Raw genomic sequence first — 21,727 nt, 5'->3', positions numbered from 1 at the left:
TGGGTAAGATCTTAACTCTTACTCTGGCCTAATAGCTAAGGTCTTAGACTCGTACTCTGGCCAACATGTTAAGGTCTTAACTCTTACTTTGGCCTAATAGCTAAGGTATTAATTCTTACTCTGGCCTACAGGTTAAGGTCTTAACTCTTACTCTGGCCTAATAGCTAAGGTCCTAACTCTTACTCTGGCCTAATGGCTAAGGTCTTAGACTCATACTCTGGCCTAATGGTTAAGGTCTTAACTCTTACTCTGGCCTACTGGTTAAGGTCTTAACTCTTACTCTGGGCTAATAGCTAAGGTCTTAACTCTTACTCTGGCGTAATAGCTAAGGTCTTAACTCTTACTCTGGCCGAATGGTTAAGGTCTTAACACTTACTCTGGCCTAATAGCTAAGGTCTTAACTCTTACTCTGGCCTAATAGCTAAGGTCCTAGACTTGTACTATGGCCTACTGGTTAAGGTCTTAACTCTTACTCTGGCCTGCTGGTTAAGGTCTTAACTCTAACTCTGGTCTAATAGATAAGGTCTTAGACTCGTACTCTGGCCTAAGAGCTAAGATCTTAGACTCGTACTCTGGCCTAATGGTTAAGGTCTTAACTCTTACTCTGGCCTACTGGTTAAGGTCTTAATTCTTACTCCGGCCTAATGGTTAAGGTCTTAACTCTTACTCTGGCCTACTGGTTAAGGTCTTAACTCTAACTCTGGCCTAAGAGCTAAGGTCTTAAAATCGTACTATGGCCTACAGGTTAAGGTCTTAACTCTTACTCTGGCCTACTGGGTAAGGTCTTAACTCTTACTCTGGCCTAATAGCTAAGGTCTTAGACTCGTACTCTGGCCAACAGGTTAAGGTCTTAACTCTTACTCTGGCCTAATAGCTAAGGTCTTAACTCTTACTCTGGCCTACAGGTTAAGGTCTTAACTCTTACTCTGGCCTAATAGCTAAGGTCCTAACTCTTACTCTGGCCTAATGGCTAAGGTCTTAGACTCATACTCTGGCCTAATGGTTAACCCCTTCCATGCTCATGACGGAACGGTTCCGTCATGAGCCACGGTTGAGCTGTGCTCATGACGGAACCGTTCCGTCATGAGCCCGCCCGCGCTCGAACCCTTCAGCACCGCGGCGGAATTCGCCCAGCGCTGAAGGGGTTAAGGTCTTAACTCTTACTCTGGCCTACTGGTTAAGGTCTTAACTCTTACTCTGGGCTAATAGCTAAGGTCTTAACTCTTACTCTGGCCTAATAGCTAAGGTCTTAACTCTTACTCTGGCCTAATAGCTAAGGTCTTAGACTCGTACTCTGGCCTACTGGTTAAGGTCTTAACTCTTACTCTGGCCTACTGGTTAAGGTCTTAACTCTTACTCTGGCCTAATCGCTAAGGTCTTAACTCTTACTCTGGCCTAATAGATAAGGTCTTAGACTCGTACTGTGGCCTAATGGTTAAGGTCTTAACTCTTACTCTGGCCTACTGGTTAAGGTCTTAACTCTTACTCTGGCCTAATATCTAATTTCTTAACTCTTACTCAGGCCTAATAGCTAAGGTCTTAGACTCGTACTCTGGCCTACTGGTTAAGGTCTTAACTCTTACTGGCCTAATAGCTAAGATCTTAGACTCATACTCTGGCCTACAGGTTAAGGTCTTAACTCTTACTCTGGCCTACTGGTTAAGGTCTTAACTCTTACTCTGGCCTAATAGCTAAGGTCTTAACTCTTACTCTGGCCTAATAGCTAAGGTCTTAGACTCGTACTCTGGCCTACAGGTTAAGGTCTTACTCTGTCCTAATATCTAAGGTCTTAACTCTTACTCTGGCCCAATAGCTAAGGTCTTAACTCTTACTCTGGCCGAATGGTTAAGGTCTTAACTCCAACTCTGGCCTAATAGCTAAGGTCTTAACTCTTATTCTGGCCTAATAGCTAAGGTCTTAGACTCGTACTCTGGCCTACTGGTTAAGGTCTTAACTCTTACTCTGGCCTACTGGTTAAGGTCTTAACTCTTACTCTGCCCTAATAGCTAAGGTCTTGGACTCGTACTCTGGCCTAATGGTTAAGGTCTTAAGTCTTACTCTGGCCTACTGGTTAAGGTCTTAACTCTTACTCTGGCCTAATAGCTAAGGTCTTAGACTCGTACTCTGGCCTAATGGTTAAGGTCTTAACTCTTACTCTGGCCTACTGGTTAAGGTCTTAACTCTTACATTGGTCTACTGATTAAGGTCTTAACTCTTACTCTGGCCTAATAGCTAAGGTCTTAGACTCGTACTCTGGCCTACAGGTTAAGGTCTTAACTCTTACTCTGGCCTACTGGGTAAGGTCTTAACTCTTACTCTGGCCTAATAGCTAAGGTCTTAGACTCGTACTCTGGCCAACAGGTTAAGGTCTTAACTCTTACTCTGGCCTAATAGCTAAGGTCTTAACTCTTACTCTGGCCTACAGGTTAAGGTCTTAACTCTTACTCTGGCCTAATAGCTAAGGTCCTAACTCTTACTGTGGCCTAATGGCTAAGGTCTTAGACTCATACTCTGGCCTAATGGTTAAGGTCTTAACTCTTACTCTGGCCTACTGGTTAAGATCTTAACTCTTACTCTGGGCTAATAGCTAAGGTCTTAACTCTTACTCTGGCCTAATAGCTAAGGTCTTAACTCTTACTCTGGCCTAATAGCTTAGGTCTTAGACTCGTACTCTGGCCTACTGGTTAAGGTCTTAACTCTTACTCTGGCCTACTGGTTAAGGTCTTAATTCTTACTCTGGCCTAATAGCTAAGGTCTAAGACTCGTACTCTGTCCTAATGGTTTAGGTCTTAACTCTTACTCTGGCCTACTGGTTAAGGTCTTAACTCTTACTTTGGTCTACTGGTTAAGGTCTTAACTCTTACTCTGGCCTAATAGCTAAGGTCTTAGACTCATACTCTGGCCTACAGATTAAGGTCTTAACTCTTACTCTGGCCTAATAGCTAAGGTCTTAAACTCGTACTCTGGCCTAATAGCTAAGGTCTTAACTCTTACTCTGGCCTACTGGTTAAGGTCTTAACTCTTACTCTGGCCTAATAGATAAGGTCTTAGACTCGTACTCTGGCCTACAGGTTAAGGTCTTAACTCTTACTCTGGCCTAATAGCTAAGGTCTTAGACTTGTACTCTGGCCTAATAGCTAAGGTCTTAACTCTTACTCTGGCCTACTGGTTAACGTCTTAACTCTTACTCTGGCCTACTGGTTAAGGTCTTAACTCTTACTTTGGCCTAATAGCTATGGTCTAAGACTCGTACTCTGGCCTAATGGTTAAGGTCTTAACTCTTACCCTGGCCTAATAGCTAAGGTCTTAGACTTTTCCTCTGGGCTAATAGCTAAGGTCTTAACTCTTACTCTGGCCTACTGGTTAAAGTCTTAACTCCTACTCTGGCCTACTGGTTATGGTCTTAACTCTTACTCTGGCCTACTGGTTAAGGTCTTAACTTGTACTCCGGCCTAATAGCTAAGGTCTTAGACTCGTACTCTGGCCTACTGGTTAAGGTCTTAACTCTTAGTCTGGCCTAATAGCTAAGGTCTTAGACTCGTACTCTGGCCTAATGGTTAAGGTCTTAGACTCGTACTATGGCCTACAGGTTAAGGTCTTAACTCTTACTCTGGCCTAATAGCTAAGGTCTTAGACTCGTACTCTGGCCTAATGGTTAAGGTCTTATCTCTTACTCTGGCCTACTGGTTAAGGTCTTAACTCTTATTCTGGCCTAATAGCTAAGGTCTTAGACTCATACACTGGCCTAATGGTTAAGGTCTTAACTCTTACTCTGGCCTACTGGTTAAGGTCGTAACTCTTACTCTGGCCTAATAGCTAAGGTCTTAGACTCGTACTCTGGCCTAATGGTTAAGGTGTTAACTCTTACTCTGGCCTAATAGCTAAGGTCTTAACTCTTACTCTGGCCTAATAGCTAAGGTCTTAGACTCGTACTCTGGCCTACTGGTTAAGGTCTTAACTCTTACTCTGGCCTAATCGCTAAGGTCTTAGACTTGTACTCTGGTCTAATGGTTAAGGTCTTAACTCTTTCTCTGGCCTAATAGCTAAGGTCTTAGACTCGTACTCTGGTCTAATGGTTAAGGTCTTAACTCTTACTCTGGCCTGCTGGTTAAGGTCTTAACTCTTACTCTGGCCTAATAGCTAAGGTCTTAGACATGTACTATGGCCTACAGGTTAAGGTCTTAACTCTTACTCTGGCCTACTGGTTAAGGTCTTAACTCTTACTCTGGCCTAATAGCTAAGGTTTTAACACTTACTCTGGCCTAATAGCTAAGGTCTTAGACTCGTACTCTGGCCTAATGGTTAAGGTCTTAACTCTTACTTTGTCCTAATAGCTAAGGTCTTAACTCTTACTCTGGCCTAGTAGCTAAGGTCTTAACTCTTACTCTGGCCGAATGGTTAAGGTCTTAACTCTTACTCTGGCCTAATAGCTAAGGTCTTAACTCTTATTCTGGCCTAATAGCTAAGGTCTTAGACTCGTACTCTGGCCTACTGGTTAAGGTCTTAACTCTTACTCTGGCCTACTGGTTAAGGTCTTAACTCTTACTCTGGCCTAATAGCTAAGGTCTTGGACTAGTACTCTAGCCTACAGGTTAAGGTCTTAACTCTTACCCTGGCCTACTGGTTAAGGTCTTAACACTAACTCTGGCCTAATAGATAAGGTCTTAGACTCGTACTCTGGCCTAATAGCTAAGGTCTTAGACTCGTACTCTGCCCTAATGGTTAAGGTCTTAACTCTTACTCTGGCCTACTGGTTAAGGTCTTAACTCTTACTCCAGCCTAATGGTTAAGGTCTTAACTCTTACTCTGGCCTACTGGTTAAGGTCTTAACTCTTACACTGGCCTAATAGCAAAGGTCTTAGAATCGTACTATGGCCTACAGGTTAAGGTCTTAACTCTTACCCTGGCCTACTGGTTAAGGTCTTAACTCTAACTCTGGCCTAATAGATAAGGTCTTAGACTCGTACTCTGGCCTCATAGCTAAGGTCTTAGACTCGTACTCTTGCCTAATGGTTAAGGTCTTAACTCTTACTCTGGCCTACTGGTTAAGGTCTTAACTCTTATTCCAGCCTAATGGTTAAGGTCTTAACTCTTACTCTGGCCTACTGGTTCAGGTCTTAACTCTTACACTGGCCTAATAGCAAAGGTCTTAGAATCGTACTATGGCCTAAAGGTTAAGGTCTTAACTCTAACTCTGGCCTACTGGGTAAGATCTTAACTCTTACTCTGGCCTAATAGCTAAGGTCTTAGACTCGTACTCTGGCCAACATGTTAAGGTCTTAACTCTTACTTTGGCCTAATAGCTAAGGTCTTAATTCTTACTCTGGCCTACAGGTTAAGGTCTTAACTCTTACTCTGGCCTAATAGCTAAGGTCCTAACTCTTACTCTGGCCTAATGGCTAAGGTCTTAGACTCATACTCTGGCCTAATGGTTAAGGTCTTAACTCTTACTCTGGCCTACTGGTTAAGGTCTTAACTCTTACTCTGGGCTAATAGCTAAGGTCTTAACTCTTACTCTGGCGTAATAGCTAAGGTCTTAACTCTTACTCTGGCCGAATGGTTAAGGTCTTAACACTTACTCTGGCCTAATAGCTAAGGTCTTAACTCTTACTCTGGCCTAATAGCTAAGGTCCTAGACTTGTACTATGGCCTACTGGTTAAGGTCTTAACTCTTACTCTGGCCTGCTGGTTAAGGTCTTAACTCTAACTCTGGTCTAATAGATAAGGTCTTAGACTCGTACTCTGGCCTAAGAGCTAAGATCTTAGACTCGTACTCTGGCCTAATGGTTAAGGTCTTAACTCTTACTCTGGCCTACTGGTTAAGGTCTTAATTCTTACTCCGGCCTAATGGTTAAGGTCTTAACTCTTCCTCTGGCCTACTGGTTAAGGTCTTAACTCTAACTCTGGCCTAAGAGCTAAGGTCTTAAAATCGTACTATGGCCTACAGGTTAAGGTCTTAACTCTTACTCTGGCCTACTGGGTAAGGTCTTAACTCTTACTCTGGCCTAATAGCTAAGGTCTTAGACTCGTACTCTGGCCAACAGGTTAAGGTCTTAACTCTTACTCTGGCCTAATAGCTAAGGTCTTAACTCTTACTCTGGCCTACAGGTTAAGGTCTTAACTCTTACTCTGGCCTAATAGCTAAGGTCCTAACTCTTACTCTGGCCTAATGGCTAAGGTCTTAGACTCATACTCTGGCCTAATGGTTAAGGTCTTAACTCTTACTCTGGCCTACTGGTTAAGGTCTTAACTCTTACTCTGGGCTAATAGCTAAGGTCTTAACTCTTACTCTGGCCTAATAGCTAAGGTCTTAACTCTTACTCTGGCCTAATAGCTAAGGTCTTAGACTCGTACTCTGGCCTACTGGTTAAGGTCTTAACTCTTACTCTGGCCTACTGGTTAAGGTCTTAACTCTTACTCTGGCCTAATCGCTAAGGTCTTAACTCTTACTCTGGCCTAATAGATAAGGTCTTAGACTCGTACTGTGGCCTAATGGTTAAGGTCTTAACTCTTACTCTGGCCTACTGGTTAAGGTCTTAACTCTTACTCTGGCCTAATATCTAATTTCTTAACTCTTACTCCGGCCTAATAGCTAAGGTCTTAGACTCGTACTCTGGCCTACTGGTTAAGGTCTTAACTCTTACTGGCCTAATAGCTAAGATCTTAGACTCATACTCTGGCCTACAGGTTAAGGTCTTAACTCTTACTCTGGCCTACTGGTTAAGGTCTTAACTCTTACTCTGGCCTAATAGCTAAGGTCTTAACTCTTACTCTGGCCTAATAGCTAAGGTCTTAGACTCGTACTCTGGCCTATTGGTTAAGGTCTTAACTCTTACTCTGTCCTAATATCTAAGGTCTTAACTCTTACTCTGGCCCAATAGCTAAGGTCTTAACTCTTACTCTGGCCGAATGGTTAAGGTCTTAACTCCAACTCTGGCCTAATAGCTAAGGTCTTAACTCTTATTCTGGCCTAATAGCTAAGGTCTTAGACTCGTACTCTGGCCTACTGGTTAAGGTCTTAACTCTTACTCTGCCCTAATAGCTAAGGTCTTGGACTCGTACTCTGGCCTAATGGTTAAGGTCTTAAGTCTTACTCTGGCCTACTGGTTAAGGTCTTAACTCTTACTCTGGCCTAATAGCTAAGGTCTTAGACTCGTACTCTGGCCTAATGGTTAAGGTCTTAACTCTTACTCTGGCCTACTGGTTAAGGTCTTAACTCTTACATTGGTCTACTGATTAAGGTCTTAACTCTTACTCTGGCCTAATAGCTAAGGTCTTAGACTCGTACTCTGGCCTACAGGTTAAGGTCTTAACTCTTACTCTGGCCTACTGGGTAAGGTCTTAACTCTTACTCTGGCCTAATAGCTAAGGTCTTAGACTCGTACTCTGGCCAACAGGTTAAGGTCTTAACTCTTACTCTGGCCTAATAGCTAAGGTCTTAACTCTTACTCTGGCCTACAGGTTAAGGTCTTAACTCTTACTCTGGCCTAATAGCTAAGGTCCTAACTCTTACTGTGGCCTAATGGCTAAGGTCATAGACTCATACTCTGGCCTAATGGTTAAGGTCTTAACTCTTACCCTGGCCTACTGGTTAAGGTCTTAACTCTTACTCTGGGCTAATAGCTAAGGTCTTAACTCTTACTCTGGCCTAATAGCTAAGGTCTTAACTCTTACTCTGGCCTAATAGCTTAGGTCTTAGACTCGTACTCTGGCCTACTGGTTAAGGTCTTAACTCTTACTCTGGCCTACTGGTTAAGGTCTTAACTCTTACTCTGGCCTAATCGCTAAGGTCTTAACTCTTACTCTGGCCTAATAGATAAGGTCTTAGACTCGTACTGTGGCCTAATGGTTAAGGTCTTAACTCTTACTCTGGCCTACTGGTTAAGGTCTTAACTCTTACTCTGGCCTAATATCTAAGGTCTTAAATCTTACTCAGGCCTAATAGCTAAGGTCTTAGACTCATACTCTGACCTACTGGTTAAGGTCTTAACTCTTACTGGCCTAATAGCTAATATCTTAGACTCATACTCTGGCCTACAGGTTAAGGTCTTAACTCTTACTCTGGCCTACTGGTTAAGGTCTTAACTCTTACTCTGGCCTAATAGCTAAGGTCTTAACTCTTACTCTGGCCTAATAGCTAAGGTCTTAGACTTGTCCTCTGGCCTATTGGTTAAGGTCTTAACTCTTACTCTGTCCTAATAGCTAAGGTCTTAACTCTTACTCTGGCCCAATAGCTAAGGTCTTAACTCTTACTCTGGCCGAATGGTTAAGGTCTTAACTCCAACTCTGGCCTAATAGCTAAGGTCTTAACTCTTATTCTGGCCTAATAGCTAAGGTCTTAGACTCGTACTCTGGCCTACTGGTTAAGGTCTTAACTCTTACTCTGGCCTACTGGTTAAGGTCTTAACTCTTACTCTGCCCTAATAGCTAAGGTATTGGACTCGTACTCTGGCCTAATGGTTAAGGTCTTAAGTCTTACTCTGGCCTACTGGTTAAGGTCTTAACTCTTACTCTGGCCTAATAGCTAAGGTCTTAGACTCGTACTCTGGCCTAAAGGTTAAGGTCTTAACTCTTACTCTGGCCTACTGGTTAAGGTCTTAACTCTTACTTTGGTCTACTGATTAAGGTCTTAACTCTTACTCTGGCCTAATAGCTAAGGTCTTAGACTCGTACTCTGGCCTACAGGTTAAGGTCTTAACTCTTACTCTGGCCTAATAGCTAAGGTCTTAAACTCGTACTCTGGCCTAATAGCTAAGGTCTTAACTCTTACTCTGGCCTCCTGGGTAAGGTTTTAACTCTTACTCTGGCCTAATAGCTAAGGTCTTAGACTCGTACTCTGGCCTAATGGTTAAGGTCTTAACTCTTACTCTGTCCTAATAGCTAAGGTCTTAACTCTTACTCTGGCCTAACAGCTAAGGTCCTAGACTCGTACTATGGCCTACAGGTTAAGGTCCTAACTCTTACCCTGGCCTACTGGTTAAGGTCTTAACTCTAACTCTGGCCTAATAGATAAGGTCTTACACTCATACTCTAGCCTAATAGCTAAGGTCTTAGACTCGTACTCTGGCCTAATGGTTAAGGTCTTAACTCTTACTCTGGCCTACTGGTTAAGGTCTTAACTCTTACTCCGGCCTAATGGTTAACGTCTTAACTCTTACTCTGGCCTACTGGTTAAGGTCTTAACTCTTACTCTGGTCTAATAGCAAGGGTCTTAGAATCGTACTATGGCCTACAGGTTAAGGTCTTAACTCTTACTCTGGCCTACTGGGTAAGGTCTTAACTCTTACTCTGACCTAATAGCTAAGGTCTTAGACTCGTACTCTGGCCAACAGGTTAAGGTCTAAACTCTTACTCTGGCCTAATAGCTAAGGTCTTAACTCTTACTCTGGCCTACAGGTTAAGGTCTTAACTCTGACTCTGGCCTAATAGCTAAGGTCCTAACTCTTACTCTGGCCTAATGGCTAAGGTCTTAGACTCATACTCTGGCCTAATGGTTAAGGTCTTAACTCTTACTCTGGCCTACTGGTTAAGGTCTTAACTCTTACTCTGGGCTAATAGCTAAGGTCTTAACTCTTACTCTGGCCTAATAGCTAAGGTCTTAGACTTGTACTCTGGCCTACAGGTTAAGGTCTTAACTCTTACTCTGGCCTAATAGCTAAGGTCTTAAACTCATACTCTGGCCTAATAGCTAAGGTCTTAACTCTTACTCTGGCCTCCTGGTTAAGGTTTTAACTCTTACTCTGGCCTACTGGTTAAGGTCTTAACTCTTACTCTGGCCTAATAGCTAAGGTCTTAGACTCGTACTCTGGCCTACTGGTTAAGGTCTTAACTCTTACTGGCCTAATAGCTAAGATCTTAGACTCATACTCTGGCCTACAGGTTAAGGTCTTAACTCTTACTCTGGCCTACTGGTTAAGGTCTTAACTCTTACTCTGGCCTAATAGCAAAGGTCTTAGAATCGTACTATGGCCTACAGGTTAAGGTCTTAACTCTTACCCTGGCCTACTGGTTAAGGTCTTAACTCTAACTCTGGCCTAATAGATAAGGTCTTAGACTCGTACTCTGGCCTCATAGCTAAGGTCTTAGACTCGTACTCTGGCCTAATGGTTAAGGTCTTAACTCTTACTCTGGCCTACTGGTTAAGGTCTTAACTCTTATTCCAGCCTAATGGTTAAGGTCTTAACTCTTACTCTGGCCTACTGGTTCAGGTCTTAACTCTTACACTGGCCTAATAGCAAAGGTCTTAGAATCGTACTATGGCCTAAAGGTTAAGGTCTTAACTCTAACTCTGGCCTACTGGGTAAGATCTTAACTCTTACTCTGGCCTAATAGCTAAGGTCTTAGACTCGTACTCTGGCCAACATGTTAAGGTCTTAACTCTTACTTTGGCCTAATAGCTAAGGTCTTAATTCTTACTCTGGCCTACAGGTTAAGGTCTTAACTCTTACTCTGGCCTAATAGCTAAGGTCCTAACTCTTACTCTGGCCTAATGGCTAAGGTCTTAGACTCATACTCTGGCCTAATGGTTAAGGTCTTAACTCTTACTCTGGCCTACTGGTTAAGGTCTTAACTCTTACTCTGGGCTAATAGCTAAGGTCTTAACTCTTACTCTGGCGTAATAGCTAAGGTCTTAACTCTTACTCTGGCCGAATGGTTAAGGTCTTAACACTTACTCTGGCCTAATAGCTAAGGTCTTAACTCTTACTCTGGCCTAATAGCTAAGGTCCTAGACTTGTACTATGGCCTACTGGTTAAGGTCTTAACTCTTACTCTGGCCTGCTGGTTAAGGTCTTAACTCTAACTCTGGTCTAATAGATAAGGTCTTAGACTCGTACTCTGGCCTAAGAGCTAAGATCTTAGACTCGTACTCTGGCCTAATGGTTAAGGTCTTAACTCTTACTCTGGCCTACTGGTTAAGGTCTTAATTCTTACTCCGGCCTAATGGTTAAGGTCTTAACTCTTCCTCTGGCCTACTGGTTAAGGTCTTAACTCTAACTCTGGCCTAAGAGCTAAGGTCTTAAAATCGTACTATGGCCTACAGGTTAAGGTCTTAACTCTTACTCTGGCCTACTGGGTAAGGTCTTAACTCTTACTCTGGCCTAATAGCTAAGGTCTTAGACTCGTACTCTGGCCAACAGGTTAAGGTCTTAACTCTTACTCTGGCCTAATAGCTAAGGTCTTAACTCTTACTCTGGCCTACAGGTTAAGGTCTTAACTCTTACTCTGGCCTAATAGCTAAGGTCCTAACTCTTACTCTGGCCTAATGGCTAAGGTCTTAGACTCATACTCTGGCCTAATGGTTAAGGTCTTAACTCTTACTCTGGCCTACTGGTTAAGGTCTTAACTCTTACTCTGGGCTAATAGCTAAGGTCTTAACTCTTACTCTGGCCTAATAGCTAAGGTCTTAACTCTTACTCTGGCCTAATAGCTAAGGTCTTAGACTCGTACTCTGGCCTACTGGTTAAGGTCTTAACTCTTACTCTGGCCTACTGGTTAAGGTCTTAACTCTTACTCTGGCCTAATCGCTAAGGTCTTAACTCTTACTCTGCCCTAATAGATAAGGTCTTAGACTCGTACTGTGGCCTAATGGTTAAGGTCTTAACTCTTACTCTGGCCTACTGGTTAAGGTCTTAACTCTTACTCTGGCCTAATATCTAATTTCTTAACTCTTACTCCGGCCTAATAGCTAAGGTCTTAGACTCGTACTCTGGCCTACTGGTTAAGGTCTTAACTCTTACTGGCCTAATAGCTAAGATCTTAGACTCATACTCTGGCCTACAGGTTAAGGTCTTAACTCTTACTCTGGCCTACTGGTTAAGGTCTTAACTCTTACTCTGGCCTAATAGCTAAGGTCTTAACTCTTACTCTGGCCTAATAGCTAAGGTCTTAGACTCGTACTCTGGCCTATTGGTTAAGGTCTTAACTCTTACTCTGTCCTAATATCTAAGGTCTTAACTCTTACTCTGGCCCAATAGCTAAGGTCTTAACTCTTACTCTGGCCGAATGGTTAAGGTCTTAACTCCAACTCTGGCCTAATAGCTAAGGTCTTAACTCTTATTCTGGCCTAATAGCTAAGGTCTTAGACTCGTACTCTGGCCTACTGGTTAAGGTCTTAACTCTTACTCTGCCCTAATAGCTAAGGTCTTGGACTCGTACTCTGGCCTAATGGTTAAGGTCTTAAGTCTTACTCTGGCCTACTGGTTAAGGTCTTAACTCTTACTCTGGCCTAATAGCTAAGGTCTTAGACTCGTACTCTGGCCTAATGGTTAAGGTCTTAACTCTTACTCTGGCCTACTGGTTAAGGTCTTAACTCTTACATTGGTCTACTGATTAAGGTCTTAACTCTTACTCTGGCCTAATAGCTAAGGTCTTAGACTCGTACTCTGGCCTACAGGTTAAGGTCTTAACTCTTACTCTGGCCTACTGGGTAAGGTCTTAACTCTTACTCTGGCCTAATAGCTAAGGTCTTAGACTCGTACTCTGGCCAACAGGTTAAGGTCTTAACTCTTACTCTGGCCTAATAGCTAAGGTCTTAACTCTTACTCTGGCCTACAGGTTAAGGTCTTAACTCTTACTCTGGCCTAATAGCTAAGGTCCTAACTCTTACTGTGGCCTAATGGCTAAGGTCATAGACTCATACTCTGGCCTAATGGTTAAGGTCTTAACTCTTACCCTGGCCTACTGGTTAAGGTCTTAACTCTTACTCTGGGCTAATAGCTAAGGTCTTAACTCTTACTCTGGCCTAATAGCTAAGGTCTTAACTCTTACTCTGGCCTAATAGCTTAGGTCTTAGACTCGTACTCTGGCCTACTGGTTAAGGTCTTAACTCTTACTCTGGCCTACTGGTTAAGGTCTTAACTCTTACTCTGGCCTAATCGCTAAGGTCTTAACTCTTACTCTGGCCTAATAGATAAGGTCTTAGACTCGTACTGTGGCCTAATGGTTAAGGTCTTAACTCTTACTCTGGCCTACTGGTTAAGGTCTTAACTCTTACTCTGGCCTAATATCTAAGGTCTTAAATCTTACTCAGGCCTAATAGCTAAGGTCTTAGACTCATACTCTGACCTACTGGTTAAGGTCTTAACTCTTACTGGCCTAATAGCTAATATCTTAGACTCATACTCTGGCCTACAGGTTAAGGTCTTAACTCTTACTCTGGCCTACTGGTTAAGGTCTTAACTCTTACTCTGGCCTAATAGCTAAGGTCTTAACTCTTACTCTGGCCTAATAGCTAAGGTCTTAGACTTGTCCTCTGGCCTATTGGTTAAGGTCTTAACTCTTACTCTGTCCTAATAGCTAAGGTCTTAACTCTTACTCTGGCCCAATAGCTAAGGTCTTAACTCTTACTCTGGCCGAATGGTTAAGGTCTTAACTCCAACTCTGGCCTAATAGCTAAGGTCTTAACTCTTATTCTGGCCTAATAGCTAAGGTCTTAGACTCGTACTCTGGCCTACTGGTTAAGGTCTTAACTCTTACTCTGGCCTACTGGTTAAGGTCTTAACTCTTACTCTGCCCTAATAGCTAAGGTATTGGACTCGTACTCTGGCCTAATGGTTAAGGTCTTAAGTCTTACTCTGGCCTACTGGTTAAGGTCTTAACTCTTACTCTGGCCTAATAGCTAAGGTCTTAGACTCGTACTCTGGCCTAAAGGTTAAGGTCTTAACTCTTACTCTGGCCTACTGGTTAAGGTCTTAACTCTTACTTTGGTCTACTGATTAAGGTCTTAACTCTTACTCTGGCCTAATAGCTAAGGTCTTAGACTCGTACTCTGGCCTACAGGTTAAGGTCTTAACTCTTACTCTGGCCTAATAGCTAAGGTCTTAAACTCGTACTCTGGCCTAATAGCTAAGGTCTTAACTCTTACTCTGGCCTCCTGGGTAAGGTTTTAACTCTTACTCTGGCCTAATAGCTAAGGTCTTAGACTCGTACTCTGGCCTAATGGTTAAGGTCTTAACTCTTACTCTGTCCTAATAGCTAAGGTCTTAACTCTTACTCTGGCCTAACAGCTAAGGTCCTAGACTCGTACTATGGCCTACAGGTTAAGGTCCTAACTCTTACCCTGGCCTACTGGTTAAGGTCTTAACTCTAACTCTGGCCTAATAGATAAGGTCTTACACTCATACTCTAGCCTAATAGCTAAGGTCTTAGACTCGTACTCTGGCCTAATGGTTAAGGTCTTAACTCTTACTCTGGCCTACTGGTTAAGGTCTTAACTCTTACTCCGGCCTAATGGTTAACGTCTTAACTCTTACTCTGGCCTACTGGTTAAGGTCTTAACTCTTACTCTGGTCTAATAGCAAGGGTCTTAGAATCGTACTATGGCCTACAGGTTAAGGTCTTAACTCTTACTCTGGCCTACTGGGTAAGGTCTTAACTCTTACTCTGACCTAATAGCTAAGGTCTTAGACTCGTACTCTGGCCAACAGGTTAAGGTCTAAACTCTTACTCTGGCCTAATAGCTAAGGTCTTAACTCTTACTCTGGCCTACAGGTTAAGGTCTTAACTCTGACTCTGGCCTAATAGCTAAGGTCCTAACTCTTACTCTGGCCTAATGGCTAAGGTCTTAGACTCATACTCTGGCCTAATGGTTAAGGTCTTAACTCTTACTCTGGCCTACTGGTTAAGGTCTTAACTCTTACTCTGGGCTAATAGCTAAGGTCTTAACTCTTACTCTGGCCTAATAGCTAAGGTCTTAGACTTGTACTCTGGCCTACAGGTTAAGGTCTTAACTCTTACTCTGGCCTAATAGCTAAGGTCTTAAACTCATACTCTGGCCTAATAGCTAAGGTCTTAACTCTTACTCTGGCCTCCTGGTTAAGGTTTTAACTCTTACTCTGGCCTACTGGTTAAGGTCTTAACTCTTACTCTGGCCTAATAGCTAAGGTCGTAGACTCGTACTCTGGCCTACAAGTTAAGGTCTTAACTCTTACTCTGGCCTAATAGCTAAGGTCTTAGACTCGTACTCTGGCCTAATGGTTAAGGTCTTAACTCTTACTCTGTCCTAATAGCTAAGGTCTTAACTCTTACTCTGGCCTAACAGCTAAGGTCCTAGACTCGTACTATGGCCTACAGGTTAAGGTCCTAACTCTTACCCTGGCCTACTGGTTAAGGTCTTAACTCTAACTCTGGCCTAATAGATAAGGTCTTAGACTCGTACTCTGGCCTCATAGCTAAGGTCTTAGACTCGTACTCTGGCCTAATGGTTAAGGTCTTAACTCTTACTCTGGCCTACTGGTTAAGGTCTTAACTCTTATTCCAGCCTAATGGTTAAGGTCTTAACTCTTACTCTGGCCTACTGGTTCAGGTCTTAACTCTTACACTGGCCTAATAGCAAAGGTCTTAGAATCGTACTATGGCCTAAAGGTTAAGGTCTTAACTCTAACTCTGGCCTACTGGGTAAGATCTTAACTCTTACTCTGGCCTAATAGCTAAGGTCTTAGACTCGTACTCTGGCCAACATGTTAAGGTCTTAACTCTTACTTTGGCCTAATAGCTAAGGTCTTAATTCTTACTCTGGCCTACAGGTTAAGGTCTTAACTCTTACTCTGGCCTAATAGCTAAGGTCCTAACTCTTACTCTGGCCTAATGGCTAAGGTCTTAGACTCATACTCTGGCCTAATGGTTAAGGTCTTAACTCTTACTCTGGCCTACTGGTTAAGGTCTTAACTCTTACTCTGGGCTAATAGCTAAGGTCTTAACTCTTACTCTGGCGTAATAGCTAAGGTCTTAACTCTTACTCTGGCCTACTGGTTAAGGTCTTAACTCTTACTTTGGTCTACTGATTAAGGTCTTAACTCTTACTCTGGCCTAATAGCTAAGGTCTTAGACTCGTACTCTGGCCTACAGGTTAAGGTCTTAACTCTTACTCTGGCCTAATAGCTAAGGTCTTAAACTCGTACTCTGGCCTAATAGCTAAGGTCTTAACTCTTACTCTGGCCTCCTGGGTAAGGTTTTAACTCTTACTCTGGCCTAATAGCTAAGGTCTTAGACTCGTACTCTGGCCTAATGGTTAAGGTCTTAACTCTTACTCTGTCCTAATAGCTAAGGTCTTAACTCTTACTCTGGCCTAACAGCTAAGGTCCTAGACTCGTACTATGGCCTACAGGTTAAGGTCCTAACTCTTACCCTGGCCTACTGGTTAAGGTCTTAACTCTAACTCTGGCCTAATAGATAAGGTCTTACACTCATACTCTAGCCTAATAGCTAAGGTCTTAGACTCGTACTCTGGCCTAATGGTTAAGGTCTTAACTCTTACTCTGGCCTACTGGTTAAGGTCTTAACTCTTACTCCGGCCTAATGGTTAACGTCTTAACTCTTACTCTGGCCTACTGGTTAAGGTCTTAACTCTTACTCTGGTCTAATAGCAAGGGTCTTAGAATCGTACTATGGCCTACAGGTTAAGGTCTTAACTCTTACTCTGGCCTACTGGGTAAGGTCTTAACTCTTACTCTGACCTAATAGCTAAGGTCTTAGACTCGTACTCTGGCCAACAGGTTAAGGTCTAAACTCTTACTCTGGCCTAATAGCTAAGGTCTTAACTCTTACTCTGGCCTACAGGTTAAGGTCTTAACTCTGACTCTGGCCTAATAGCTAAGGTCCTAACTCTTACTCTGGCCTAATGGCTAAGGTCTTAGACTCATACTCTGGCCTAATGGTTAAGGTCTTAACTCTTACTCTGGCCTACTGGTTAAGGTCTTAACTCTTACTCTGGGCTAATAGCTAAGGTCTTAACTCTTACTCTGGCCTAATAGCTAAGGTCTTAGACTTGTACTCTGGCCTACAGGTTAAGGTCTTAACTCTTACTCTGGCCTAATAGCTAAGGTCTTAAACTCATACTCTGGCCTAATAGCTAAGGTCTTAACTCTTACTCTGGCCTCCTGGTTAAGGTTTTAACTCTTACTCTGGCCTACTGGTTAAGGTCTTAACTCTTACTCTGGCCTAATAGCTAAGGTCGTAGACTCGTACTCTGGCCTACAAGTTAAGGTCTTAACTCTTACTCTGGCCTAATAGCTAAGGTCTTAGACTCGTACTCTGGCCTAATGGTTAAGGTCTTAACTCTTACTCTGTCCTAATAGCTAAGGTCTTAACTCTTACTCTGGCCTAACAGCTAAGGTCCTAGACTCGTACTATGGCCTACAGGTTAAGGTCCTAACTCTTACCCTGGCCTACTGGTTAAGGTCTTAACTCTAACTCTGGCCTAATAGATAAGGTCTTAGACTCGTACTCTGGCCTCATAGCTAAGGTCTTAGACTCGTACTCTGGCCTAATGGTTAAGGTCTTAACTCTTACTCTGGCCTACTGGTTAAGGTCTTAACTCTTATTCCAGCCTAATGGTTAAGGTCTTAACTCTTACTCTGGCCTACTGGTTCAGGTCTTAACTCTTACACTGGCCTAATAGCAAAGGTCTTAGAATCGTACTATGGCCTAAAGGTTAAGGTCTTAACTCTAACTCTGGCCTACTGGGTAATATCTTAACTCTTACTCTGGCCTAATAGCTAAGGTCTTAGACTCGTACTCTGGCCAACATGTTAAGGTCTTAACTCTTACTTTGGCCTAATAGCTAAGGTCTTAATTCTTACTCTGGCCTACAGGTTAAGGTCTTAACTCTTACTCTGGCCTAATAGCTAAGGTCCTAACTCTTACTCTGGCCTAATGGCTAAGGTCTTAGACTCATACTCTGGCCTAATGGTTAAGGTCTTAACTCTTACTCTGGCCTACTGGTTAAGGTCTTAACTCTTACTCTGGGCTAATAGCTAAGGTCTTAACTCTTACTCTGGCGTAATAGCTAAGGTCTTAACTCTTACTCTGGCCGAATGGTTAAGGTCTTAACACTTACTCTGGCCTAATAGCTAAGGTCTTAACTCTTACTCTGGCCTAATAGCTAAGGTCCTAGACTTGTACTATGGCCTACTGGTTAAGGTCTTAACTCTTACTCTGGCCTGCTGGTTAAGGTCTTAACTCTAACTCTGGTCTAATAGATAAGGTCTTAGACTCGTACTCTGGCCTAAGAGCTAAGATCTTAGACTCGTACTCTGGCCTAATGGTTAAGGTCTTAACTCTTACTCTGGCCTACTGGTTAAGGTCTTAATTCTTACTCCGGCCTAATGGTTAAGGTCTTAACTCTTACTCTGGCCTACTGGTTAAGGTCTTAACTCTAACTCTGGCCTAAGAGCTAAGGTCTTAAAATCGTACTATGGCCTACAGGTTAAGGTCTTAACTCTTACTCTGGCCTACTGGGTAAGGTCTTAACTCTTACTCTGGCCTAATAGCTAAGGTCTTAGACTCGTACTCTGGCCAACAGGTTAAGGTCTTAACTCTTACTCTGGCCTAATAGCTAAGGTCTTAACTCTTACTCTGGCCTACAGGTTAAGGTCTTAACTCTTACTCTGGCCTAATAGCTAAGGTCCTAACTCTTACTCTGGCCTAATGGCTAAGGTCTTAGACTCATACTCTGGCCTAATGGTTAAGGTCTTAACTCTTACTCTGGCCTACTGGTTAAGGTCTTAACTCTTACTCTGGGCTAATAGCTAAGGTCTTAACTCTTACTCTGGCCTAATAGCTAAGGTCTTAACTCTTACTCTGGCCTAATAGCTAAGGTCTTAGACTCGTACTCTGGCCTACTGGTTAAGGTTTTAACTCTTACTCTGGCCTACTGGTTAAGGTCTTAACTCTTACTCTGGCCTAATCGCTAAGGTCTTAACTCTTACTCTGGCCTAATAGATAAGGTCTTAGACTCGTACTGTGGCCTAATGGTTAAGGTCTTAACTCTTACTCTGGCCTACTGGTTAAGGTCTTAACTCTTACTCTGGCCTAATATCTAATTTCTTAACTCTTACTCCGGCCTAATAGCTAAGGTCTTAGACTCGTACTCTGGCCTACTGGTTAAGGTCTTAACTCTTACTGGCCTAATAGCTAAGATCTTAGACTCATACTCTGGCCTACAGGTTAAGGTCTTAACTCTTACTCTGGCCTACTGGTTAAGGTCTTAACTCTTACTCTGGCCTAATAGCTAAGGTCTTAACTCTTACTCTGGCCTAATAGCTAAGGTCTTAGACTCGTACTCTGGCCTATTGGTTAAGGTCTTAACTCTTACTCTGTCCTAATATCTAAGGTCTTAACTCTTACTCTGGCCCAATAGCTAAGGTCTTAACTCTTACTCTGGCCGAATGGTTAAGGTCTTAACTCCAACTCTGGCCTAATAGCTAAGGTCTTAACTCTTATTCTGGCCTAATAGCTAAGGTCTTAGACTCGTACTCTGGCCTACTGGTTAAGGTCTTAACTCTTACTCTGGCCTACTGGTTAAGGTCTTAACTCTTACTCTGCCCTAATAGCTAAGGTCTTGGACTCGTACTCTGGCCTAATGGTTAAGGTCTTAAGTCTTACTCTGGCCTACTGGTTAAGGTCTTAACTCTTACTCTGGCCTAATAGCTAAGGTCTTAGACTCGTACTCTGGCCTAATGGTTAAGGTCTTAACTCTTACTCTGGCCTACTGGTTAAGGTCTTAACTCTTACATTGGTCTACTGATTAAGGTCTTAACTCTTACTCTGGCCTAATAGCTAAGGTCTTAGACTCGTACTCTGGCCTACAGGTTAAGGTCTTAACTCTTACTCTGGCCTACTGGGTAAGGTCTTAACTCTTACTCTGGCCTAATAGCTAAGGTCTTAGACTCGTACTCTGGCCAACAGGTTAAGGTCTTAACTCTTACTCTGGCCTAATAGCTAAGGTCTTAACTCTTACTCTGGCCTACAGGTTAAGGTCTTAACTCTTACTCTGGCCTAATAGCTAAGGTCCTAACTCTTACTGTGGCCTAATGGCTAAGGTCTTAGACTCATACTCTGGCCTAATGGTTAAGGTCTTAACTCTTACCCTGGCCTACTGGTTAAGGTCTTAACTCTTACTCTGGGCTAATAGCTAAGGTCTTAACTCTTACTCTGGCCTAATAGCTAAGGTCTTAACTCTTACTCTGGCCTAATAGCTTAGGTCTTAGACTCGTACTCTGGCCTACTGGTTAAGGTCTTAACTCTTACTCTGGCCTACTGGTTAAGGTCTTAACTCTTACTCTGGCCTAATCGCTAAGGTCTTAACTCTTACTCTGGCCTAATAGATAAGGTCTTAGACTCGTACTGTGGCCTAATGGTTAAGGTCTTAACTCTTACTCTGGCCTACTGGTTAAGGTCTTAACTCTTACTCTGGCCTAATATCTAAGGTCTTAAATCTTACTCAGGCCTAATAGCTAAGGTCTTAGACTCATACTCTGACCTACTGGTTAAGGTCTTAACTCTTACTGGCCTAATAGCTAATATCTTAGACTCATACTCTGGCCTACAGGTTAAGGTCTTAACTCTTACTCTGGCCTACTGGTTAAGGTCTTAACTCTTACTCTGGCCTAATAGCTAAGGTCTTAACTCTTACTCTGGCCTAATAGCTAAGGTCTTAGACTTGTCCTCTGGCCTATTGGTTAAGGTCTTAACTCTTACTCTGTCCTAATAGCTAAGGTCTTAACTCTTACTCTGGCCCAATAGCTAAGGTCTTAACTCTTACTCTGGCCGAATGGTTAAGGTCTTAACTCCAACTCTGGCCTAATAGCTAAGGTCTTAACTCTTATTCTGGCCTAATAGCTAAGGTCTTAGACTCGTACTCTGGCCTACTGGTTAAGGTCTTAACTCTTACTCTGGCCTACTGGTTAAGGTCTTAACTCTTACTCTGCCCTAATAGCTAAGGTCTTGGACTCGTACTCTGGCCTAATGGTTAAGGTCTTAAGTCTTACTCTGGCCTACTGGTTAAGGTCTTAACTCTTACTCTGGCCTAATAGCTAAGGTCTTAGACTCGTACTCTGGCCTAAAGGTTAAGGTCTTAACTCTTACTCTGGCCTACTGGTTAAGGTCTTAACTCTTACTTTGGTCTACTGATTAAGGTCTTAACTCTTACTCTGGCCTAATAGCTAAGGTCTTAGACTCGTACTCTGGCCTACAGGTTAAGGTCTTAACTCTTACTCTGGCCTAATAGCTAAGGTCTTAAACTCGTACTCTGGCCTAATAGCTAAGGTCTTAACTCTTACTCTGGCCTCCTGGTTAAGGTTTTAACTCTTACTCTGGCCTAATAGCTAAGGTCTTAGACTCGTACTCTGGCCTAATGGTTAAGGTCTTAACTCTTACTCTGTCCTAATAGCTAAGGTCTTAACTCTTACTCTGGCCTAACAGCTAAGGTCCTAGACTCGTACTATGGCCTACAGGTTAAGGTCCTAACTCTTACCCTGGCCTACTGGTTAAGGTCTTAACTCTAACTCTGGCCTAATAGATAAGGTCTTACACTCATACTCTAGCCTAATAGCTAAGGTCTTAGACTCGTACTCTGGCCTAATGGTTAAGGTCTTAACTCTTACTCTGGCCTACTGGTTAAGGTCTTAACTCTTACTCCGGCCTAATGGTTAACGTCTTAACTCTTACTCTGGCCTACTGGTTAAGGTCTTAACTCTTACTCTGGTCTAATAGCAAGGGTCTTAGAATCGTACTATGGCCTAAAGGTTAAGGTCTTAACTCTTACTCTGGCCTACTGGGTAAGGTCTTAACTCTTACTCTGGCCTAATAGCTAAGGTCTTAGACTCGTACTCTGGCCAACAGGTTAAGGTCTAAACTCTTACTCTGGCCTAATAGCTAAGGTCTTAACTCTTACTCTGGCCTACAGGTTAAGGTCTTAACTCTGACTCTGGCCTAATAGCTAAGGTCC

The sequence above is a fragment of the Triturus cristatus genome, chromosome 12 (assembly GCF_964204655.1).
Source record: "Triturus cristatus chromosome 12, aTriCri1.1, whole genome shotgun sequence".
Classification (NCBI taxonomy): Eukaryota; Metazoa; Chordata; class Amphibia; order Caudata; family Salamandridae; genus Triturus; species Triturus cristatus.
Note: the sequence above shows the minus strand (reverse complement) of the source record.